The following is a 17,527-nucleotide window of genomic DNA, read 5'->3' as shown; positions in this document are numbered from 1 at the left end:
CCAAATCATTTATGGTCTTGCACATTACAGCTTACACCTGGCAGTATCGTATAAAGTACCCAAATCCCGCTCCTATTGAAGTCTTGTGGGCATTTTGCCATTCCCTGCAACTGGAGCCGAAGCACGTACAATCTTTCCTCTCAGCAGGGGAAAAGGTGGTATAAAATGATACCATTCACTGAATGGCTGCCAGACTGTTAAATTTGTATTCTTAAATTTAAGACATTTTTGGGACCCAGGAATGGTTGAGAGGGGTGGGGGGACAATGTTGGTTTTTAGTACTAATTTCCATAGTAATCTGTCTGGTTAATGACTTTAGCAAGTGTTAAGAAACCTCAATATTTTCATGAAAGATGTATTAAGTGCATGTCCACAAGGCTATATTTTTTCCACATGAGAATCGTACCCATAACAGGATGATCAGGCTATGAGAAAGACCTTCAGTTGCTTGTTGGCAAATGCAAAGAGCAGGTCCCACCAGCAGTGTATGGACAATATATTTGGAAGAAGAGGCGTGTGCATCACATGACCATTCCTGTGTGATTTGCTTTCAGGATCCATTCTCTTGACAACCTTGCATTACTCAAGGCCCAAGCATAGAGGAGGGAGGAAGGACACAGGTACAATTTGTCAGGGCCCCAGGGGACAAGCCCATGCTGCAAGACCATCATCTTAATCTGGTCTATTCATGATGGGTAGCAGAGTTAGTCTGTCTGTAGTAGTGGAAAAGAGCAAGAGTCCAGTAGCATCTATAAGACTAACAACATTTGTGGTAGGGTATGAGCTTCTGTGAGTCACAGCTCACTTCTTCAGAGCTGGTCTATTCATGCCATTTTGGAAATGAAATAGAAAGGATCCATTCATCACAAGTGACACTGTGGTGCTGGGGGAGGGAGCATGTTACATGTTTATGCAAGGTCCTGGGGAATTTTGCTTAGGAACTAGTATCATATTACAAAACTCATCTCTGATAAGCCATTTTGCACAACCAAACTGTTATAGGAAAACAGCAATTAAACTTAATTTGTACCACATGTAATTTACATATCATGAAACTGATCCAGAACATCTACTAATGCTGATTTAAAAAAAAATAACAATTAACTTGTTCTTCAAAAATAAATGGAAGCATAAGAGTAAATGCCTTGCTAGGAAGATGGAGGAGGGCAGCTGGAACAAAGAAATAATGGGCCAGAGCCAGAAAAAGGTACGCCTAAGAAAGTGGATACCAACTAACTCAGCTCCCATTGATTACAATAGGATCTAGATGCGACTACATTTCTCTAGACTGAAGTCAATTGTTTAAACAGCCATTAGCTTCCCATTAAATGGTAATAGAAACCTAATGTTTTCCCTTTCCTCTAATCACACATCCCTGGGAATGAACGCCACTGAAAAAACATACATCTGAGTATATGCTGGATTAAGCTCCATGAGCCCAGTTCAACATTTTGCAACAACAGACTACAAAAGCAGGCACAGGACTTCAAGGAAACAATTGCAATGCTTCCTTGCTCCAGCGCTGGAAGATATACAACAGCCATGGAACTGGACCAGCTTGGGGGAAGCATCAATGTAACAGTTGTGTAAAAGCAGAGAAGGGAGAGGCCAGACATGCTTTCAACTCTCTAGTACAGCCAGGGCCGGCACGCCCATTGAGGCAGGTCCGTCCCCTGCCTCGAGCACTGAAGCGTTGAAGGGGGTGCCGGGTGCAGGGGCACACATCGCGGAGCCCACAGCTGCTGCAGCCTGCCAGCCCTCCTGCGCTGCTGCCAACACACGCCCCTGTCCGGGCACAGCAGCCATGGGCCAGGCGTGGCAGGTGTCTGGGGAGGTGTGCGGAACCTCCCAAGCCACCCGCTGCGCTTGACTGGGAGTGCGGGCAGCCTCAGCTCGCCATCCCAGCTGCCTGCCGGCAAATGGGGCTGGCTGGCTGCGTGATGACATCACATGCAGTGATGTCATCATGCAGTCCGGGGGGGCGTGCACGTTTAGGGGCAGCCGCGGGCACCAGAAACCCAGGTGCCACCCCTTACAGCATATTTTTGCTCTGGGGAAAAGGACAGGTAGATTGACTCAAGTGCTCCATCCAGGTGCCAGCATCTAGCAAGACTAGGAATTGTCTGGGGTCAGTTGATATTTAAAGAACTGACTGACTTCAGTCTCAGATTTGACAGTCCTCATCCATCTTTTTCTCTACTTGGAACATTTTCTGTAAGGGTAGACTGAAGGGTTTCAGAAGTAAGGAAGGGAGCAGTATGTTTTAACTGGAGGAGGAGAGGTCTCTTGCCTAGGGTGGAGTTCTCTATGAAGATCTATTTCTGGAGGTGTGTTAAAGAAATCTAGAATCATCCAATTGCAGTAGCCCTTTTTTTTGTCTTGAAACAGCTTCATTTCAGCAAAGTTTTGCCACGACTTTGCAGATAACTCTTTTCAAACATCTGGGATCCATGGTAAAGAAGAGTGCTTTGATTTTTGCACCGAGGGTAGTTTCCTCACCTTCTACAGATAGGCCTTCTCCTGGTATCTGGTTTAGGAGGAACAGCTTCCAGGGTAGGCAACTCCTAGGAAAGCTAGGGAAATGTCATTTTAGAAATTAAACAATGGCTGAAACCTTTACAACTGGGCATAGGATTCAGTTTCCTGTTTAAAACATTCCTCTTCAAGAAAGTAGGCTTGGGATTGGGGTGGATTTTAGCACACTGCCACAAAAGCAGTTGGCTCACAAAATTTCTGGGTTTGTTTCTCTGGAGAACCAATATAGTAGACAGAATATTGGACATGGAGTGAGAACACCTGGTTTTTCAACTCAACTTTCATCTGCAAAGGTCACTAACAGTGAAAACGGATTTCACTGTAAATGTCCAAAAAGCCAGTCCCCACTCTCAGTCTAATCTATCTCACAGGATTGTTGACAGAAGTCCTTCTTTTTCTGGCGGAATGTGCCAGAATGCTGTACCAGCACCTCTTTCCACAGTGCTAGCACTTCTTCCAGCCATTGGGCTCAGGCCCTCAAGGTAGCAAAGATCATCATTCATGACTACTGGCATCTCCTTTTTTTAAAAAGGGGGGGAAGCACTGGTTGTGAGTGGCAAATATTGGGTTTTAGTTAAGGCACGTTAACTAAACCAACTGCACGTTGAAAGCATCTCATCCAAGTTAGAGAACCAATAACTGTTTATTTATCTAAAGAAATACATATACTTAAGATTAGTGGAGAAATAGAACAAATAACTGATCTAACTAGCTAGAATGGCTTTAGATTGAAGTAGGGTTGCCAGGCCCCCTCAACCTCCTGGTGAGGGGATTGGGCCCTGGCACTCACCTTTCTGGGGGGGAGGGTACAGGCGTGCCAAGCGCGCGCATGCTCCCGCAAGCCTAATGACATCACTTCCAGGCCTGTTTTGGTGCAGATTGGGCCCGTTTTGAGCCACTGCAGAGCACAGGAGCACTCCTGCCCTCCGCAGCGGCCCAAAACAGGCCCGATTCGTGCCAAAACAGGCTAGTTTCGGGCCCATTTTGGCTCGGATTAGGCCTGTTTTGAGCCGCTACGGAGCGCAGGAGCTCTCCCACGTGCCACAACGACCCCGATCCAGGCCAAATTGGGACAATTCAGGTGGCTGCTGTACACGGGAGCACACAGCGCCACAAGGGAGCACACACAGAAGGTGCGCCCCCCCCACCAGCCAGGTAAGTGGGGGCAGGGTATGAGGGGTATGGTAAGTGGGGGCAGGGTGTGAGGCAGGGTGTGAGGGGGAATGGTATCTCTAAATTGAAGGTAGGCCATCTCTCTTAGGAGGAGACACCATGCTGCCTCTCCTGGTGCATGCAGAGAAGAAGGAAGAAGAGGAGGAGAGAAGGGAAGGAAGGATGTTCCCCTGGCAGGAAGAAGACTGATAGCAGCCTATCTATCTAAATGACTATGGTTGTTTCCTTCAAGAAATATATTGTAAATCTGCTTCATTTCTGAAGATATTATTATCGCTAGTTACAATTTACATCCCTTTTTTCACAAGACATCAGGTACAATTCACATTTGGCAGCTGCAGGAATATTAGCTTTGTAACTAAATAATGTGTGAAGGAAAGATGCGTGTCTGTAAACACCCAGAGATGCGCAGAAGGGATTTCCAGTATAGATCTTACATGGAAACGTCTCTGATTGGCAGGTTTTCTACACAAATATTACTTCTTTCTTCCACATGTACCCTCAATAGTGAAACACCTCCACAGTTTTAAATATGGATATAGTAAATTGTTGGCATTTTGAAAAAAGATACTTGTGATGGAGTAAATGGCTTCTGTCCTGCATGTTGAGTATAAACGTTGTAGCTGCTTATACATATCATTTGAATCTCAGACTGGTAAAGCTCAGTCTGTGGCCTCATGTTTTGTATATAATGAAGCCTGGTTCACCTGGTGGTGTTTTCACTCTGATATTATATGATATGCATACAAACTGTGTTGCATGCTATTTAGTCATTTATTTGGAAAGGGTGTGTGAGAGTGATTGCCCTTTAAATGGATTGTTTTTGTTTTGACTGCAGAACACTCATTTTATGATAATAAATAGAAATAACTGTACATACTGGCAGAGAGCTGGCAGAGTTATTTCTCCTGAATTATAAACACATTTGATACAGACAAGCACCACGGAGATCCATTTCATGTTTCAAGTAATGTGCACTTCAGGATGCTAGTTAGAAAATGAATAGTCCAACAAGACACTGACAAGACATTAAAATTCTTGCAGTGCAATCCTAGGCACTGTTACTCCAGTGATTTCAGTGGGCTTAGGGTAGAGTAGCTCTACATAGGATTGCATTGGCAAGGTACTTCCACTGCAAGCCACTGAAATTTGGTACAAGTCTAGGGGAAACGGCAGGAAATCTATTACTGGCTATCCTGCCTTTTTCAAAAGACCATATGAGCAACTGCCTGCTTTCTCCTGTGGGACAAATAGCTTCTTTAGGGATGTGATTTACACTGGGAAAATGGCACAAGGGAAAGGGATAAAACTCCCCTTCTTCAGCATTGTGGCCACCAATACGAATTGGGCTTCTCAACAGCTGCTTCTAAGTTTTTTAAAACCCACAAGAGAGCCAGTTATGGATCTCCCATGATCTCATTGAGTTTAACCCTAGTATTTCTTTGCCTCTCTCTCTCAAAGCTGAAGGCCCAGACTATAATTTAACTTTTTAAAAGCCTGTATCTGCCAAATCTTTGATTTACATTAAAGTTTTAAAAAAAAAACTGAGGACCCAAAGTCTGTTTCATATTCATAACAGTGACCACAACACTCCAAACAAGTCCTAGTCAAAGCACAAATGAAACAGAAAAGTGGGCCTCACATAAATGAAGCCGGATTGGATCAAGGAACAGTGGGTTTGTAACGGCAACCCTTCTAGAAACGGAACAAGGCACACGTGAAGGACTTCACACTATTGTTTGTTTTAATAACCCTCAGTCTTCAAGGTGGCAGGTTTTCCAGCAAAGGATCAGGTCACAGCAGCTTGGGGCTGAAGAAGCAGTCTTACAAATGCTTTAGACTGTTATTCTCTTGGTCGAACTTTAAAGTAGTTTGGGAAACATAGCACCTTTTGAAGGTTCCACCACGCCCATTTGTTACACATTCTAGGTAGGGTAAAGGTAAAAGTAGTCCCCTGTGCAAGCTCCAAGTCATTACTAACCCATAGGGGGATGTCACATCACAACGTTTTCTTGGCAGACTTTTTGTTACGGGGTGGTTTGTCATTGCCTTCCCCAGTCATCTACGCTTTACCCCCAGGAAACTGGGCACTCATTTTACCAATCTTGAAAGGATGGAAGGTTGAGTCAACCTTGAGCCGGCTACCTGAACCTGGCTTCTGCCTGGATCGAACTCAGGTTGTGAGCAGAACTTGGATTGCAGTACTGCATCTTACCACTATGTGCCACGGGGCTCTTTTACATTCTACGTAATGGCAACTTTTAAAGGCCCCCTTATCTGAATTTATCTGGTCTCAGAAACCACTGCCACCATCTCCTTGTGGTAGAATTTCTCCCTGCAGCACGAGCCTTCCAGTGACTCACTGTGCGGGAAATGGAAGGCAGCCACTGTTTTAATTTGGTCTATTTCATCCCAATCCCATTACTCACTGTTGCTCTCTTGGACCACCCTAAACAATTTCTCTTTTTCCCTTGGTGTTTTTAAACGCCCTTTAGATTTATATCTCCCCTTAGTCATACTTCAACACCACCGCAAAGGCTTAAATCTGTTGTCTATATAAATAAACGGCTACTTAGCTAATTCCATTTCACTCTTCCTCTCTGCAATTTGGTATATTTTAGAAGTTTATGGAAATGTCCAGAACTGTACATAGTGTTCTAGACTTGACACAGCCAAGTTTGTACAGGGAAGGATTTACTGTCGGAGCATTCCATGGTGTCATATTTGCAACTTCATCTCATCGTAATTTCTCTCCCACCCAGGAAAATATGTGATATGGATAACTTACAGCCTATTAAATTCTATACTCCATGGCTTCTATGGGAATAAGTTGTCTATACTAATAGACAATTCATTCCATTTTCATAAAAAGTTGTTGGTTATTCTCTGATTAGAAAATTTCCTTGAAAAAGTTTAATCTTATATATGGGATTTTTGATTGCAGTAAATTGAAATGCCCTTCTTCAGCAACAATAGTGTATATGTTCTTTCCTAATTCTCAATTTCCTTTTCTCTTTCAGAGCGGCACAGGCAGAAGTTTGTGGATGATGATTTTTTCTTAAGCCCTTTTTATGCATGAAAAGTTTTTCACATTCAGAGATGCGTGGAAATTTCAACAGGTAGAACTGATTTGTGTTAGATTTGTGTGTCTTCTTTTTTGTGTTACCTCGACCTTTTTTTTGCTGCAGGTTGTCACCTGTTCAAAAACAATATAATACATCTTGTTTTCTGAAGTTGCTAGAAGTTGGGGGAAAGGAAGAGGGGAGAAAATGAGAAATAGAATGTTTATTTTGGAGAAAAGAAGTTGAGGGCTCAGCTCTTACATTTGAAAATCCTGCCTATTTCTATGCCCAGAAGCATCTGAATTCTTAAGTGTATAATGATTCACACAATCAGTAGTTAGGGAAAGGCACTTTGTGCCTGCTCGGAGGTACTTTTTCTTCTAGGACCTAACCCTAGTACTGAAAACAAACAAAACCCTGGTGAGTTCTTGGAAAAATATATATAATTAAGTTCATGAAATGTAAGAGGTACAGTTTGTGACATTTTTGCAAAACTCTGAGGCACATGACATAGTGACTGCAAAATTCAAAAGTACAATAAAAGTAAGCCCCGAGACCAGTTGCAAAAGCAATAATGGTGTCAGCATAAGCTCTTGTTAATACACTTAAATTTAATGTTAAATTCTAATTCAGCAATAATTTATGGTACAATGACTGTCTTTGAGGTGTTTATGAGGAAAAAATAGGGTTGTTGACTCTGGCTGGGAAAGTCCTGGCGATTGGTGGGCGGTGTCTGGGGTGGGCAGAGTTTGGGGAGGGGAGGGAGCTCACTGGGGGGGGCATAATGCCATAGAGTCCACCCTCCAATTATGCTGTTTCCTCCAGAGGAACTGATCTCTATAGTCTGGAGATCAGTTTTAATTTCAGGATTGCCTGTTGTGGCTACCCTGGTTGAGGACATCAGGAAGGCCGCCAAATTTCTGTCATTCTGCTAACAACGTAAAACAGTACTGTTCATGAGGCCATTTTTATAAAGGGAACAAAGGTTTAGCATAAAGGACTGGAGGGCACTTTTACAAAGGGAACATGATTGTAATCTATTTCACTGTTTATTGTATGTATTATCTTGCTTTTGCTGTATTACTTCCCACTTTTCTTTCCACTTTTTTGCATTGTCCATGACATCTCAATGTTTGATATTTTCTCCCCTCAATGTTCCTAATTTTTGTGATCCTGGTCCTATTTAGGGTTGGTTTGGGGGTGGAGGCTGATGAAATGTTGCTGAATATGGCAACATTACTTCTGGGTGGAGACCTGGAAGTGAAGTCACTGCATCATGCAATGCTCTAGTAATTTCCCTGATCTCCATGGTAAAAAACACAGAGATTGGAGTGATTCCTAGAGTGCTCCTTGCTGCATCCCTGCCCCACCCAACCTGCCCCATAAGAAAGATTCTAAGTTTGATTTCCACATCTGAAGAAGTGAGCACTGACTCACAAAAGCTCATACTGAAAGAAAAGTTAAGTCTTTAAGGTGCCACTGGACGTTTGTTTACCAGTGCTTGTAGAGAGAGTGTTAGAAAGGCTAAAGCTCAATATGAGCTTAGGCTAAAAGGGTTATTTGTTTATGTTTGGAGCAGGAAAAAGGATAAGAAGTGTTAGGCCCACTGCAGGGAGAGGAAAGTGAGATTTTAACAGGTGATAAAAAGAGGGCAGAGTTGCTCAATTCCTACTTTGCCTTTGTCTTTGCTTGCAAGGGGAACTGTTCCCACCCTGGCAAAAAGGGAACACATGAGGAAGAAATGGAATTGCAGCCTAGGATAGATGTTGCAGTGGTACATAAACACCTAGCACCTTTAAATGAAACCAAGTCTTAAGGCCAGATGAATTGTACCTTAGGGTACTAAAGGAACTTGCTGATGTAATTGTGGAGACTCTGAGTCTCTCTACACGAGACCTCTTACACGAGGATGCTCAAGTGAAGAGAGATACAATGTTAGCCGGAAAGCATAGTTTAAAAAGACAGGGGTGAAGGCTCTGTCAACTTCCCATCTCTACAGAGCCAGCAAACATTGCTGTTCAGAGGGTTTGTTAATTTCCTCTTTGCCTCCAGAAGGCTCTGTCAATTTCACCTCCCTTCTGGGAGATGAAGAGAAATTAACAAACCCTCTGAGGAGGGATCTATGCCAGCTCTGAAGAAAGGGTAAATTGACAGGGCCTTCACCTCTGTCTTTTAAAACTATGCTTCCCGACTAACATTACATCCCCCTTCACTTGAGCGTCCTTGTATAAGAGGTCTCATGTACAGAGACTCTTTGTCTGTCATCTTTGAGAATTCTTGGATTACAGGTGAGGTGCCAGAAGATTGGAGGCAGCAAATATTGCCCCCATCTTCAAGAAGGGGCAAAAGGAGGATTCAGGTAATTATCGACCCGTCAGCTTGATGTCCATACCTGGAAAGGTCCTGGAAAAAATAATCAGTCCCTGAGCATTTAGAAAAGATTTCAACAGAGATAAATGTAAAGTTCTGCATTTAGGTAGGAAAAATCAAAGGCACACTTATAGGATGGGGGAGACCAGTCTTGGCAGAGTACATGTGAAAAGGATCTAGGGGTCTTGGTAGATCATACGCTGAACATGAGTCAGCAGTGTGATGCTGTAGCTAAAAAGGGGAATGCAATTTTAGGATGTCACTGAAGGAAGTAAGGGGAGGAGGTAGATGTGAATTTCCTGCATTGTGCAGGGGGCTGGACTAGATGACTCTTGGGGCCCCTTCCAGCTCTATGTTCATATGCTTTTATGTTATTTGATTGCATAGTTCTACACTATGTGATCTACCATGAGTCTAAGCAAGAAAGATGGACTATAAATAAAATAAAATAAAAATACTTGGAGTTTGGTATCCCTAGGAAGAAGAGCAAACGTAACACCTATTAACAGAGCCATCCTTAAGAATGTTAACACTCTTCTAAGTCAATTGAAGTTAATTTGAGTAACACCGCTTCTGGCCGGACTATAAAATGCATTCTGCCTCAGAGTTATGATCCCTTGCAATGAATTAATAAATGTTATATATTTAATGTTAAATAAATTTAAAAATAAAAGAGGGCTATTTCTTATGATACTGTACGTTGTTTCCCACAAATCAATATGTCATTTGTGAAAGGGTCCAAAACGGTACCTTTCTCAGGATGATAAAATACTTGAAGCTGGCTCTGGGTCCTTTATCTAAGTCAGCTGTTCATGCCACAGAAGTTGCAATCCTAGATGTCTGTTCCTGCTTCAGGATTTTCCATTTCCAGGATTAGCTAGGTATTACTTCACACCTGCTGTGCTGTGTGCTGCCAGCACTGAATAATCTTGCCATTTGATAGTAAAAATAAAGAAAGAAACTGGTCACATCTTCTTCCTCAGTTTGTTCTTCATTTCTTGAAAGTCCCATGTAGGGTTGCCAGGTCTGGGTTGGGAAATTTCTGGAGATTTTGTTGGCGGACCCTGGGATGGCAGAGTTTGGGGAGGCAAAGGATCTCAGAGTGTACAATGAAGTAAAGTTCACCTTCTAAAACAGCCATTTTCTCCAGGGGAACTGATGTCTATAGCATAGAGGAGAGTTGTAGTTCTAGGAGATATTCAACCACTTCCTGGAGGGTGGCTACCCTACCCGCAATCTAAGCTTGGACCCCTTCTGTGTTGCTTGTTAGAGATGCCCAAGGACATTTTGTGTATTTGGATTAGGGCTCTTTGCCTGACAAATAGAGACTAGATGGGTGGTGAATTACCTCTGGTGAATTACCTCTGAGGTCCCAAACCTGGGAAGAGAGGTTTTGGTTGGTGGCAGTCTGAAAGAAAGCCACAAACGTGTGTTAGCCTGAAACCTAAAAGAAAGTAAAGTAGGTTGCCAGGTAAGCTTTATGGGGGCATTCAAGAAAGCCAGTTTGGTGTAGTGGTTAAGAGCACGTGACTCTAATCTGGAGAACTGGGTCTGATTCCCCACTCCTCCACTTGAAGCCAGCTGGGTGACCTTGGGTCAGTGACAGCTTCTAGGAGCTCTCTCAGCCCCACCTACCCCACAGGGTGTTTGTTGTTGGGGGGATAATAATAACATACTTTGTAAATTGCTCTGAGTGGGTGTTGTCATCCTGAAGGCCGGTATATAAATCGAATGTTGTTGTTATTAGGTGAGATCTCACCACAGAAAATGCCTCTCTAGTCTTTAATCGCCACCCACCTGTGTCTAGTCCTCACCTCGGAAGGCAAGGGCATGGGCAGCAGGGGCAGATCTTAACTAGTGGGGTGGATAATATGGGAGAAAATGTTCCTTTAGGTATCCTGGCCCTAAGCCATTTAGGGCCTTATAGGTAAGAACCAGCACTTTGAATTGTGCCTATAAACAGACAGGTAACCAGGGCAGATCTCTTCAGTGTGGGTGATACAGTCCTTGTAACCAACCCTGACAGTAGCCTGGCGGCTGCATTTTGAAGCAATTGCAGTTTCCAAACCATTTTCAAAGGCAGCCCCACATACAGTGCATTATAGTACTCTAACTTGGATGCGATCAGATCACATCTTTTGAGGAATGACCATAGCTGGTGAACCAGTCAGAGCTGCTAAAAGGCACTACATGCCATGGAGGAGACCTGAGACTCCAACCATAGGCCTGAGACTCCAACCTGTAGTGCACCCCGCCTCCTTGAGCTACGAATCTGCTCTTTCAGGGGAAATGCAACCCCCTCCAAGACAGGCTGGCTCCACAGCCACCTAAGGCTTGTCTGAGCTGAGCTGCAGTTGATTGGCCTTCATTCATCCCCTCAATTCCCTAGGCAGCTATTCAGGACTTCCACGGACCCATCCTCTTAGGTGTTAAAATAGAAACAGAGCTGCATTTCATCTGCACATTGGTGGCACCTCACTTCAGATCCCCAAATGGCTCCTCCCAGTGGTTTCATGTAGATGTTAAATAGCATGGGGGATAACCCTGTAGGGCCCCATAGCATAAATATCAAGGCCCCAGCACCGCCTTCTGGAAGCAGTTGGTCAAGTAACAGTGGAACCACCAAAGTCCAGCAGGATACCTTGGTCAATGATATTGAAAGCCCCTGAGAGTCCACAGAAAATTGACAGGGATGCACTTCCTCTGTCACTCTCTTAGTGAACATCATCAGGGTATCCAAGGCTGTCTCCATCCCAAAGATAGACCTGAGTCCAAATGGAAATGAGTATAGATAATCCAGCTCCTCCAAGACCACCTGAAACTGTGAAGCCACCGCCCACTGAAGCACCATGCCTAAGAATGGAATATTAGCCCCTGGGTGGTAGTCGTTTAGGTCATTTGGGTCCAGGGTAGGGCTGCCACGTCACCTGGTGGGGGCAGGGGGTCCCCTGCTCCCACCCTCCACCCACTGCCACCATTCACTTGGCCAGGGGAAGAGGGGGGGAAACAGGCCTCCCGGGCATGCTCCCGGGGTGGCACGAGGTCATTCTCAGGAGTCATGTCATCGTGCTGCCCCTGAAGTGCTCCCATGCTTCACAGAGGGCCAATTTTGGCCCTAATTGGGCCCATTTGGTGCCCAAATTGGCCTGTTGCAAAGCATGGGAGTGCTCCTGGCCCCCTGCACAATAACATCACTTCCTGGAAGTGACATCATCACACATGCAAAGTGCGCATGCAAAGACAACAAGAAATGTGAGGGCTTGGGTGTTGGCTCCCCCCACCACTGGGAGGGTAAGGGGACCTGGCAACCCTAGTCCAAGGATGCCTTCTTCAGGAGGGGTCTCACAACTGTCTCTTTTTCAAAGCAGTTGGAACTTCACTTTCCCACAGAGAAGCATTCATTGCCTCCTGGACCCACAAAACCAACCTGGCTCAGCATGATACCATTAGCCATGAGGGGCAAGGGGCTAGACCAAACATGGTGGGCCTCTCTCTCTGAAGCACTTTGGCCACTGCATCAGGCCTCACCAACTGAAAGTTAGCCATACAACTAGGACCAGGGCATGCTCCAATAACACTCTGAGTCTCAACCAGTCCAACTGTGGTGTCTAATTCATGGTAGATGTGAGCAATTTTATCTGCAAAATCCATTGCAAACGAATCCTAGCAGGCTTATATTTTGCCTGGGTCAACAACATCCTCTGGGGCTTGAGATAAAAACCCCTTCGCAATCTGGAAAAGTTTTGCCAGATGGCATTGTACAGACACAATAGTGGCAGAAAAGTGAGCTCACTTCACTGTCATCAGTGCCGCAGAGTAGGCATGATAGTGTACTCTACTCTGTACTCGGTCACATTCGCTTTGAATTTTTGTCCATTTTTGCTCTAACCGTCTCTCTTTGAGTATAAGGGGTTATATCCAGGATACCATTTAGATGGAACACTGCTTGAGGAACAACCCCATAAATTCTCCTTGGAACGCTTTGGGGAAAAGCCACAGGGGGGTTTCAAATGTAATTTTTTTTTAAAGTAAGCATAAAGCCCTTAATTGTCACCTTTCCAGTGGAGTTTGGAGCATTCCTGCAGCTTGCCTTATCAGCTGCATTCTGATATTGGTCTGTATGCCTAAATTAATTAAGAAGCAGGATCACATTATTATTATTTTTACCAGCTAAAAATATTAAATTAATTTGCTTGGAGGTGTTCTTCCCTTTCAAGATTAGCAGAGACGCCCCCCCCCCCGTTATAAATCCAATATGTTTTTTACTTTTCTTCTTTTAAAAAAGAGAAGTTCCTTTTTCTGATGTCAGCTTCCTCCCTGTAAAGAGATTTTGAAGGCAGCTGCTGTTATCCCTGCTGAGCAACAGAAGGAATAATAGTTAGCGCACCAGCTTTGTTCAAGACTAATGCACTGTTCTCATTCTCCTGACAGCAGCAGCCCAGACCCACCCAGTCAAACTTCATTTGTAAACCGATTCCAGACGTTCCTTGCGATTGCAGGTTGCCACTCAGCAGCACCACAGGCAGTACATGTTGTGTGAGTGTGTGTGTGTTGCAAAAGAATTTTTAATCAAAACAATGGGAGAGTATAATGTATGCACAAAAGGGTGTTTTGGAAAGAGAAGGAAAACGCTCGACGTCAGGGGTGAGACGGAAGGTTCCTCTTTATTATTTAAACAGTCTGTTTGAACTTCAGAAACTAGGCCCCCAAAGTTATCTGCTCTGACCTTTCAACTAAAGGAGACCAGAATTTTGGCCAAAAATTATTTAGTTCAATGTTTCTCAAAGTGGGTGCGCTGCTAACGTTCCCCAGCAGGGAGAAGTTCTAGAGGGCACTGCTTCTGGGTTGGGTCCTCCTTTGGATAAGGAAGCACCAGAGAATTATGGCTAATTCTATAATGAGCCAACCTGAGTTGCATTAGGCATAGTGTTCCTAACACTGCCTAGGCAGATGTCAAGAAATTTGGGGGGTGGCACCTGGGGAGGGTGGAGTTTGGGGAGGATATATGATGTCTCTTCTGGGCAATACTCTAGGAATTCCCCCTAATCTATATAGTAAGGATTATAAAGACTAGTACAAATTCCTAGATCATCTTCTTTCGAGGAGCTCTCTTTGGAGGTTTTAAAGCAGAGGCTAGATGGCCATCTGACAGCAATGTTTATTCTGTGAACCTAGGCAGATCATGAGAGGGAGGGCAGGAAGGGTGACATCAGTGCTTGGTTCTTGTGGCCCCTTCGTACAGGCCAATCACAACCTTGGAGTCAGGTAGCAATTTTCCCTAGGCCAGTTTGGCTAGGGATCTTTACAGTGTTTTGCCATCTTCTGGGCATGCAGTAAGGGTCACTGGGTGTGTGGGTGGGTGGGTGGGGGGAGGTAACTGAATTTCCTGCATTGCGCAGGGAGTTGGACTAGATTACCCTAGAAGTCCCTTCCACCCCATGATGCTATGATTCACCATGAAGGCCATTTTTTATTCCTGCTCAATTTTTCAAGGGCTGGAGATTGGGTTGGGGAATTCCTTGCTGGGCACAACTGGGTACCTTACTCAGGCATCAGATAATGGCGAGCCTCTGTTCCACCTGCTGCCAGCTTTCTATCACCACCCTACCTGATCGTTTGTCACTCACCTGCCTGATTTCTCCATCCAGGAGCCTTAGGAGATCTCCTTATCTCCTTGATCACTCAGTGAAGCAAACTGCACACCCCAGTTCCTGAACTTCTGTAAAGTTCTGCTTCTCAACAGACCCTGAAGAAGGTATCAGTGGTGCACACTTTGGTGAGAAATTGTCTGGCAAATTTTTCTTTTTCTACAGTGCCAATAAATTACCTTTGGTGCCATGCTTCCTTGTGTTTAGTCCCAGAGAAATGTCTTTAGGATTGCAGCCTATAACTGAGGTCTTCCAGGGCCTTGATCAAGGTTGATTGATTGAACAGACCACTTGCACCTGCACCGCCCCCACCCACAGCACATTTTCTGACAGCTGAACTAAATGTGACGAGTTACTAGAGTTCTACACGTGTCTGCTTAGCTCAAGGTTTGATGGGAAGTGTAGGTCCTTGCAGCTTTAAGTTTAAGGTTTACAGAGCGGCAGGGAGGGAAGTGTAGGCGTGGGGCTCTTCCTGGGTGCTCCCCTTCCCCTCTGCTGTGTGTGTGGGTTTCAGGCCCCCTCTCTTCCCCTCCTTCCCCACACAGCAGACAGGGCGCCTGGCTGCTGCTAGTGGAGCTTCGGGTGGGACTGGGCAAAGAGATCAGCAGCAGACAGGGTGCCCGGAGCATCTCTGCATCCCCCCCCCCCACTCATCCAACTCCCGCCTGAAGTCGCGCAGCCCAGAGCTGCATAGCTCGGCATTGCTCTGCGGGGGCCAAGTGAGTGGGGGAAAAAAATGTAGCGACGCTCTGGGCGAGCAGGGAGAAAGGCGCCCGGAGCATCACTGCATCTTCCTCCTGCTCACCCAGCTCCTGCCTGAAGCGGCACGGCCCAGAGCTGCATAGCCCAGCATCGCTGTGCGGGGGCTGGGCGAGCAGTGGGGAGAAGATGAAGCGATGCTCCAGGCTAGCAGGGGAAAGGCAGAGTGACGCCAGGCTATGCAGCCCCGGGCTGCGTGGCTTCGGGCAGGGGCCAGGCGAGTGGGGGGAGGAGAGATGCAGCAACGCTCTGGGCACCCTATCTGCTGACCTCTTCACCTGGTCCTGCCTGAAGCCCCGCTAGCAGCAGCCAGGCACCCTACCTGCTGTGCAGGGAAGGGGGAGAAGAGAGGGGCCCTGAAACCCCCCCCCCCCACACACACACACAGCAGAGGGGAAGGGGGGCGCCCAGCAAGAGCCCCATGCCTGCACTTCCCTCCCTGCCGCTCTGTAAACCTTAAAGGACCTACACTTCCTACACTTCCCATCAAACCTTGAGCTAAGCAGACACATGTAGAACTCTAGCAATTCATCATGTTTAGTTCAGCTCTCACTGTGACAATCCAAGTGCCCTGATGGGGGTGGAGGAGACAGACAGTCCCTGCATCCCCCCAAACAGGTCTTCTCAGATGTAAATCTCATGTTATTCATTAGTGCTTACTCCCAGGGAAGTGTATTTCAAATTGCAGCCTATGAGTGAAGTATGCACATTCCTCTTTACAAATGTTTCCAAAGCTGATAGGCAGGGCGTGGGTCTACCCTTGCAAGGACCCAATTGGCAAGGAGACAAGGCCATTGTCCAAGTAGCGACAGAAAAAAAAGATACGCTCATTGTGCACATCCCCCCTCCCCGCCGAGTTAATTAATAACAAAAAGGTTCTCTCTCCTTGGGTTCCGATTTGTGAATGTTGTCAAGGAAAGCAAGATGTTGTTGTCGTGCAAGCCAAATACCTGCCTGCTGCAAAATACAAGCTGAAATGAAGCACAGAAACTTTTTGGTGAGAGCATGCTATTATAACTTAGTTTCCTGGATTTGGTTCACCGTTCCAGAAGCTGCTTTAATAAAACGAAACAGCGATCTCTGGGTGCATTTCCAGCTCATTTGTTTTGTTTTGCACACCCCTACTAAATAGACACTATCCTGTGCTGGCTCTCGTAAATTTTGCCTTGTATCTTCCAAATCTGTTGGGTTGTTTTTTTTTGGAGGGGGAGGGGCGGGAAGAGCCAGAGATGTCAATGATGCGGCCTTGAAATCTTCCTTCCCAAGTAATTAGAAATAACAACCTAATTTACTGGCAACTCCCTCAAATGCATTTGATGTAAAACTGCCTGTATATCCTCAATAAAACCTAAAAGACAACATTGAAGGGTCTCATTCTATGAGATGTCTGACCAGTCAGGTTGGGAAACCTGGACGCTCAGGCACTCCCCCAGCCATATTTGACTCTCCAAAAAGGTGCTGCTTGGAATGGAGGGAAGGTGATGAGGGAGCCCACTCAGGGCAGTATGTACTTTTAAAGGTGAGACCTCAGTCAGACGTCTAACGCAAAACTGGTTGGGGATTTCCCCAACCCATCTCATGTCAGAGGACTTGTGTAATGAGACCTGTTGGTGTGACCGATCAGTGGACTTGGACATACCCCTCCAATAATTAAAAACAAAAAGATCCGACAAAATATCTCACCACTCAAATAGCTAAAACTTGACCTCTGTTAACTGTAGGCTACATTTAGGGCACCGGAGTAATAGGATGTGCTTTTGAACGCGAAGGCAGGCCTCTCCACCTCCTGCCACCCACCCTGTTTAAGTCTTATGAAGCTTAAATGCCTGATTGCTTAATTTGATCTGGAACCCAGTTTTTGCAAATGAAGTATGGGGATGTTTCAATATTGACGGAAGTGCCCTGGCCAGTGAGAGGAGAGTGGCAAGACCTCACAGCCATTTCCTGCAAGAAGAAGACCAAAGTGGGAAGCCAAGACGT

The sequence above is a fragment of the Eublepharis macularius genome, chromosome 3 (assembly GCF_028583425.1).
Source record: "Eublepharis macularius isolate TG4126 chromosome 3, MPM_Emac_v1.0, whole genome shotgun sequence".
Lineage (NCBI taxonomy): Eukaryota > Metazoa > Chordata > Lepidosauria > Squamata > Eublepharidae > Eublepharis > Eublepharis macularius.
This window is presented reverse-complemented; position numbering follows the sequence as displayed.